The sequence below is a fragment of the Acinonyx jubatus genome, chromosome X (assembly GCF_027475565.1).
Source record: "Acinonyx jubatus isolate Ajub_Pintada_27869175 chromosome X, VMU_Ajub_asm_v1.0, whole genome shotgun sequence".
Taxonomy (NCBI): domain Eukaryota; kingdom Metazoa; phylum Chordata; class Mammalia; order Carnivora; family Felidae; genus Acinonyx; species Acinonyx jubatus.
The window spans coordinates 122,282,409-122,291,479 of NC_069389.1; the positions used below are offsets into that span (position 1 = coordinate 122,282,409).

The 9,071-nt window shown below is 38.9% G+C and overlaps 1 pseudogene; it reads left to right on the forward strand.

Annotated features, from left to right (window-relative positions):
• Nucleotides 1–8,674: 8,674 nt before the first annotated feature.
• On the forward strand, nt 8,675–9,071 carry LOC128311452 (60S ribosomal protein L31-like; annotated as a pseudogene).

The following is a 9,071-nucleotide window of genomic DNA, read 5'->3' on the forward strand; positions in this document are numbered from 1 at the left end:
GAGACAAAGTACCAGAGACATCGCTACAAGCATGAAAACTACAGACATCACAATGACTCTAAACCCATATCTTTCTATAACACTGAATGTAAATGGACTAAATGCGCCCAACCAAAAGACATAGGGTATAAGATGGATAAAAAAAAAAGACCCATCTATTTGCTGTCACAAGAGACTCATTTTAGACCTTGAGACACCTTCAGATTGAGAGTGACAGGATGGAGAACTATTTATCATGCCACTGAAGACAGAGAAAGCTGGAGTAGTCAATAACTTATATCATACAAACTAGACTTTAAATTAAATGGCTGTAACAAGAGATGAAGAATAGGCATAAATAATAATTACAGGGTTTATCCAAATCAGGAAGAGCCTAACAATTACAAATATCTAACCCTCTCCTTTCCTCACTTTTTAGGTATTCTCATGTTGGTTATTCCAATTTCCACTTTCTCTCCAGCTGCTTTTGGGAAGGGGTGCTTTTCCTGTATTCTCCCCCCCCCATCTCCATCCTCTCTCCGCCCGCAAAAGCACCTCCCTTGCCATGTTCTTTCATTCTCCCAAGTTCACCTCTCTGTGCCACGTACCTGCTGAATTCTGTGGTTCAGGTGTGCAGATTGTTGTGTTGAATCCTCAAAATCAGTTTTCTAGCATGCAAGGATGGTTAAGTGTTTTTGGTCCTGGCCTCAATTTCATTGTTACTTGGAAACACAAAAAAACCCTTCCATGCTGTTCCATCCATCTTGTGATTCCCTCCTCTCTTGTAGTCTTTCTTTTAAGGAAGCTGTAACACTTAAAACAAGTACCAGAACTGAACTCCACCTAGTTTTGCTGTATTCTTCAGTGTTAAATAAGCCAGTAAAAGATTAATTTCCATCATCATATCCCTTTGAGAGTCTTCTTCCTGAAAGCAACATATAGTAAAAGGAGTGGAAAAATTAAATTTAAGTAAAAACTCACTTAACTTGGGCAAATAAAACTCTGTGTACAACGCGAAGAAAGGTAGAACATTTCAATATTCCTATATATTTAGAAACCTCAGAAGTGTTTTTCTACAATGTATATAACTCATTTATTTAATAAAGGTGTATTATCATTGTTGAATCACCGCATACAAAGCAAAAGGAGAAAGAAACATTATGAATTTTAGCAGGTACAAAATAGAATATTCATTGTAATTCAATTTACATTGTTTATAACTGAAAATTAAAGTCTTTTAATTTTATTTTTAAAGTTTTTAATTTATATTCCAGATAGTTAACATACAATGTAATATTAGTTTCAAGTGTACAATATAGTGATTCAACACTTCCATACAAACACATGGTGTGCATCAAAAATGCACTTCTTATTCCCCATTTCTTATTTCACCCACTCCCCCCCACATCCCCTCTGATAAACATCAGTATGTTCTCTATAGTTAAGAGTCTGTTTCTTGGTTTGCCTCACTCTTTTTCTTCCTGCTACGATTGTTTGTTTTGTTTCTTAAATTCCACATATGAGTGAAATCATATGATGTTTTATTCCCTTTCTCTGATTTATTTCACTTAGCATAATACTCTATTCCATCCATGTTGTTGCAAATGACAGGATTTCATTCTTTTTTACGGCTGAATAATATTCCATTGTATATATGTACCACATCTTCTTTATCCATTCATCAGTCAATAGACATTTGGGCTCTCTCCATAGTTTGACTATTGTAGTAGTGCTGCTATAAACATTGGGGTGCATGTGTCCCTTCAAATCAGCATTTTTGTATCCTTTGGATAAATACCTAGTAGTGCAATTTCTGGGTCATAGGGTAGTTCTATTTTTAATTTTTTGAGGAACCTCCATACTGTTTTCCAGAGTGGCTGCACCAGTTTGCATTCCCACCAATAGTGCAAGAGATATTCTTTCTCCAAATCCTGCCAATATCTGTTTGTTTCCGAGTGTTAACTTTAGTCATTCTGATAGGTGTGTAGTGGTATCCTTCAAACACTTTGAGATGCCTGGAAAAGCATTCCTAAGAAAAAGTATATTGCAATTCAGGCCAAGATCAAGAATCAAGAAAGGTCCCACATACAATCTAAACTTACACCTAAAGGAGCTAGAAAAGGAACAGCAAATAAAGCTTAAAGCTATCAGAAGGGAAATAACAAAGATTAGAGAAAAAATAAACAATATAAAGGAAAAAAAGAAAACAAAACACCAGTAAACCGATCAATGGAAACTAAGATCTATCTACTTGAAACATGGCGGCCCAGAAAGAATGCGTAAATCTTCAATGTGATGAATGGAAAAAAATATGCAGCCAGGAATCCTTCACCCAGCAAGCCTGCCATTCGGGGGGTGGGGGGGGGGGAAATAGAAGGAGATATAAAGGTTTTCCAAAACAAACAAACACTGAAGGAATTCATGCACCTATGCTAAACCAGCCCGACCAAGAGATCCTAAGGGGAACTCTGTGAGTGAAATGTTGCAAGGACCACAAAGTAACCAGAGACATCACTACAAGCATGAAACCTACAGATACACAATGACTCTAAACCCATATCTTTCAATAATAACACTGAATGTAAATGGACTAAATGCTCCAACCAAAAGACATAGGGTATCAGAATGGATTAAAAAAACAAGACCCATCTATTTGCTGTCTACAAGAGACTCATTTTAGACCTGAGGACACCTTCAGATTGAAAGTGAAGGGAGAGAGAACTATCTACCATGTCTTACGGAAGGCAAAAGTAAAGCTGGAGTAAAAAAGCCATACTATGACAGACAAACTAGACTTTTAAATTAAAGACTGTAACAAGAGATAAAGAAGGGCATTATATAATATTAAAGGGTCTATCCATCAGGAAGAGCTAACATTATAAATGTCTATGCACCGACTATGGGGCCCCCAAATATATAAAAAATTAATCACAAACATAAGCAACCTTATTGATAAGAATGTGGTAATTGCAGGGGACTTTAACACTCCACTTACAGAAATGGATAGATCATCTAGACACAAGGTCAATAAAGAAACAAGGCCCTGAATGATACATTGGATCCAGATGGATTTGACAGATTATATTCAGAATTCTTCATTCCAAAGCAACAGAATATACTTTCTTCTCAAGTGCACATGGAACATTCTCCAAGATAGATCACATACTGGGTCACAAAACAGCCCTTCATAAGTATAAAAGAATTGAGATCATACCATGCACACTTTCAGATCACAATGCTATGAAACTTGAAATCAACCACAGAAAAAAGTCGGAAAACCTCCAAAAGCATGGAGGTTAAAGAACATCCTACTAAAGAATGAATGGGCAACCAGACAATTAGAGAAAATATTAAAAGATATATGTAAACAAACGAAAATGAAAATACAACAATCCAAACGCTTTGGGATGCAGTGAAGGCAGTCCTGAGAGGAAAATACATTGCAATCCAGGCCTATCTCAAGAAACAAGAAAAATCCCAAATACAAAATCTAACAGCACACCTAAAGGAAATAGAAGCAGAACAGCAAAGACACCCCAAACCCAGCAGAAGAAGAGAAATAATAAAGATCAGAGCATAAATAAACAATATAGAATCTAAAAAAACAAACCTGTAGAGCAGATCAATGAAACCAAGAGTTGGTTTTTTGAAAAAATAAACAAAATTGATAAACCTCTAGCCAGGCTTCTCAAAAAGAAAAGGGAGAGGAACCAAATAGATAAAATCACGAATGAAAATGGAATTATTACAACCAATCCTCATGAAATACCAGCATTATCCAGGGAATTACTATGAAAAATTATATGCCAACAAACTGGACAACCTGGAAGAAATGGACAAATTCCTAAACACCCCACCTACTTCCAAAACTCAAACGGGAAGAAATAGAAAATTTGAACAGACCCCATAACAGTGAAGAAATTGAATCAGTTATCAAAAATTTCCCAACAAATAAGAGTCCAGGACCAGAATGGCTTCCCCTGTGAATTCTAACCTAGACATCTAAGCAGAGATAATACCTATCCTTTCTCAAGCTGTTCAAAAAAATAGAAAGTGACAGGAAAACATCCATACTCATTCTAGTGCAGCCAAGCATTACTTTGATTTTCCCAACTGGACAGAGACCAAGCAAAAAAGGAGAATTACAGGCCAATATCCCTGATGAAACTGGATGCAAAATTCTCAACAAGATACTAGCAAATCGAATTCAACAGCATATAAAAAGAATTATTCACCATTATCAAGTGGGATTTATTCCTGGGATGGCAGGATGGTTCAATATTCGCAAATCAATCAGTGTGATACATCACATTTAACAAAAGAAAAGATAAAAACCATATGATCCTTTCAATAGATGCAGAAAAAGCATTTGACAAAAGTCAGCATCTTAAATAAAAACGCTCGATAAACTCAGGATAGAGTAACATTCACAAACGTGTGAATCATAAAGAGTCCATTTATGAAAAAGCCCCCAGCTAGTATCAAGCAATGGGAAAAGCAGAGCCTGTCCCCCGAAGATCAGGAACACGACAGGGATGTCCACTCTCACCACTTGTTTGTTTAACATAGTGGTTGAAAGTTCTAGCATCAGCAATCAGACAAGAAAAGAAAACAAAGGCATCAAAATTGGCAAAGAAGAAGTCAAGCTTTCACTTTTTGCAGATGACATGATACTATACATGGAAAACCCGAAAGACTCCACAAAAGTCTGCTAGAACTAATACATGAATTCAGCAAAGTCGCAAGGATACAAAATCAATGTACAGAAATGAAGTTGCATCTTTATACACCAAAAAAGAAGCAACAGAAAGACAAATTGAAGAAACTAATCCCATTCACACTTGCAACCAAGAATCGTAAAATACCTGGAATAAATCTAACCAAAGATGTGAAACATCTGTATGCATAAAATTATAGAGTGCATATGAAGGAAATTGAAGAAACACAAAGAAATGGGAAAAACATTCATGCTCATGGATTGGAAGAATAAATATTGTTAAAATGTCAATACTACCCAAAGCAATCTACACATTCAATGCAATCCCAATCAAAATTGCACCAGCATTCTTCTCAAAGCTAGAACAAACAATCCTAAAATTTGTATGGAACCACAAAAGACCCCGAATAGCCAAAGTATATTGAAGAAGGAAAACCAAAGCTGGAAGGTCATCACAATCTCCCAGACTTAAGCCTCCGCTACAAAGCTGTAGAATCATCAAGACCAGTCCGGTATTGGCACCAAAACGAGACACTTAGACCAAGAGAATAGAATAAGACTCCAGAAATTGGACCACAAACGTATTGGCCCACTAAATCTTTGACAAAGCAGGAAAGAATATCCAGAATGGAAAAAAGACAGTCTCTTTAACAAATGGTGCTGGGAAAACTGGACAGAAACATGCAAAAGAATGAAACTAGACCACTTTGTTACACCAATCACAAAAATAAACTCAAAATGGATGAAGAACCTGAATGTGAGACAGGAAACCATCAAAAGCCTAGAGGAGAAAGCAGGAGAAAACTTCTCTTGACCTCAGCCACAGCAGTTTCTTACTTGACACATTTCCAAAGGTAAGAGAATTAAAAGCCAAAATGAACTCTTGGGACCTCATGAAGATAAAAAGCTTCTGCACTGCAAAGGAAATAATCAACAAAACTAAAAGGCAACTGACAGAATGGGAAAAGATATTTGCAAATGACATATCGGACAAAGGGCTAGTATCCAAAATCTATAAAGAACTCACCAAACTCCACACCCAAAAAACAATAATCCAGTGAAGAAATGGGCAGAAGACATGAATAGACATTTCTCCAAAGAAGACATCCAGATGGCCAACAGGCACATGAAAAGATGCTCAACGATACTCATCATCAGGGAAATAAAAATCAAAAACCACAATGAGATACCACCTTCACGCCGGTCAGAGTGGCTAAATATTAACAAATCCGGAGACTATAGATGTTGGAGAGGAATGTGGAGAAATGGGAAACCCTCCTTGCACTGTTGTTGGGAGTATGCCAACTGGTGCAGCCTTTCAGGACAACAGTGTGGAGGTTCCCCCCCAAATTAAAAAATAGATTCTACCTATGACCCAGCAATAGCACTGCTAGGAACTTACCCAGGGATACAGCAGCCTGACGCACAGGGCACTGTACCCCAATGTTTATAGTGCAGCACTCTCAACCAATAGCCAAATTATGTGGAAAGAGCCTAAATGGCCATCAATCTGACGAATGGGATAAAGGAGATGTGGTTTTATACAATACAATGAATACTACTTGGCATGAGAAAGAATGAAATTCTGGCCATTTGTAGCAAACGTGGATGGAACTGGTGAGAGTGTTTGCTAAGTGCAATAAGTCAGGAAAGAGAAAGACAGTATACCATATGTTTTCACTCATATGTGGATCCTGAGAAACTTAACAGAAGACCAGGGGGGAGGGGAAGGGGGAAAGAAAAGTTACAGAGAGGGAAGGGAGGCAAACCATAATAGACTCTTAAATACTGAGAACAAACTGAGGGTTGATGGTGGGTGGGGGGAGATGGGGAGAGTGGGTGATTGGGCATTGAGGAGGGCGCCCTGTTTGTGATGAGCACTGGTGTTGTATGGAAACCAATTTGACATAAATATATATTTTAAATACAAAAATAGAAAATAAATAAATAAAGGAATGTATGAGCAGTGTAGCAGGCTGGAACTCACACAGGACTGGATATATTACAGTCTGGAGTCAGAATTCTTTCCTTCCCAGAAACCATAGGTTTTCATTATTAAGGAAGCATGGAGTATAATCTCCTTTACTTAAAGTCAACTAATTGTTTAGAATGTTAATCATAGCCACGAAAAATACCTAGACCAGTGTTTGACTACACAATCTGAGCACCATAGCCTAGCAAGTTGATGTGGTGAAATTGACCATCACAGCCCTGCACTTCTTATATTGTACCAATCTGTACAATCTCCTTAAACTATTACTAATCTCAAAGTAAAGACAATAACCAAAGTATTACTTGAAATAACATGAAACACCTGAAACACACTAACCCTTTTACCAGTAGAATGATTCATTGCAAGCCCTTGGTGTGATGTTCCTTCTTCTAACTTGATATCATTTAATGTAAATACTGTTAAATAAAATCAATTTCATCTATGTAAACATGTATATGGGGATAACAGAGGGAAGGAAAACTATATTTGTTCATCTATCTAACTTGAATGAATGTACACACAACACACATGCACGCACACGCGACACACACACACACACACACACACATGCACACACACACCCCTACATAGTAACATGCTCATAAAAAAGAAGAAAACTCAAAACATTCCAGTTCTCATTTCTGCAACTGGTCAAATGGTTTGTCGGTAATTTATATCTTACCATCTTTCATTTCCCTTTCCTCTGTGCCTAAAAAAAAAAAAAAAGAACAAAAAAAAAAAAAACACACATTTTGGTCATTGTTCTTTGACTAACTCAAACCAGATGGTCTGGGCCGCTAATATCCTGCCTGAATTGGGCCTTGTTGTGGTTTTCCATTGACCTAGAACCACAGGCCGTGTGTAGTACTAAGAGCTACTGTGAGGATCTCTTGTATTCCAGACATCCAGACACACTCTTCCTTTACCTACATTGTTGAGTAACAATCTTTGATAATCACGATCAGTCACTCCAGCCAGTACAGTAACTGCCTTTCCTTGACTGTTGTGACTCAGAGACATGAGGAAGCCCCAATTGGCTGGGTGGCATCCTAACTCCCAATTCAATGTGTCCTCTGCTGGAAACCTTCATCCCTATGAGACTAAGGCCACTAGCCAGCATAACACAATGTTATGGAGCATGAAGCAAACGTGTTTTTCTAGTGGTGCCCTTTGATTCTTGGACCCTGCCTATGGGAGGAACAGGGTCATATGTTTGGATACTGATTCAGAGTAATAATACAGCCTTCTGCAGAGCCTTGACCCAGTTCCCTTAGAAGGTATTGCCATCTTGGGACACCTGCCCGTGGGGGCCCCCCCCCCCTCAGTTGGTTAAGCATCTACTTCAGCTCAGGTCATGATCTCATGGTTTGTTAGTTTTGAGCCCTGCGTCGGGCTCTGTGCTGACAGCTCAGAGCCTGGAGCCTGCTTTGGATTCTGTGTCTCTCTCTGTCTCTACCCCCCCCCCCCCGCCGAGTGTTTCTGTCTCTCCTTTCTGTAACGTATAATAAACATGAAAAAATTTTTGAAAGAAATAATGGTATTGCCAGTCTAGCCGGTTGCAATGTAACTGAGTCTGCAAAGAGGCCATTCTAGGGGCGCCTGGGTGGCTCAGTTGGGTTAAGCGTCTGACTTCAGCTCAGGTCATGATCTCGCAGTCCGTGAGTTTGAGCCCCGCGTCGGGCTCTGTGCTGACAGCTCAGGGTCTGGAGCCTGTTTTGGATTCTGTGTCTCCCTCTCTCCTCTGACCCTCCCCCGTTCATGCTCTGTCTCTCTCTGTCTCAAAAATAAATAAGCGTTTTTATAAAAGGCCATTCTAACCATTCTATCAAGTTCAGTTGCGTTCAAGAAGGTGGAAAACATGGTGATGCCAATGATTCCATGAGCATAGGGCCCATTGCTGTGCTTCTTTGCTCTGAAGGAAAGTTCTTGATCAGAAGTATGCAGTGTGTGGAATACCGTGTTCGTGATAAGGCACCTGAAAGTCCATGGATAGTAGTCTGGTCAGAAATTGTATACACATCCTTTCCAACCTGGGTCCCCAGCAGAACAGCTCCGCAAAGAAGGATGGAGATAAGAATAAGGTCCATTCTGCCATTATTGAGATAGTGACCAGAGAACACACCATCAACATTCACAAGTGCATCCCGTGGAGTAGGTTTCAATAAGCGTTCCACTGGGCACTCAGAGAGACCCAGAAATTTGCCATGAAGGAGATGGGAACAAGAGCTGTCAGGGCCTAAAGGATTAAGGTAATGTTCCCATACTATATCCACGTGTGGTTGTCCCCGGAAACGTAAAAAAGATGAAGATTCACCAGACAAGCACTATACACTGGTTACCTTTGTACCTGTCTCCACTCTCAAAAATCAACAGACAGTTTGA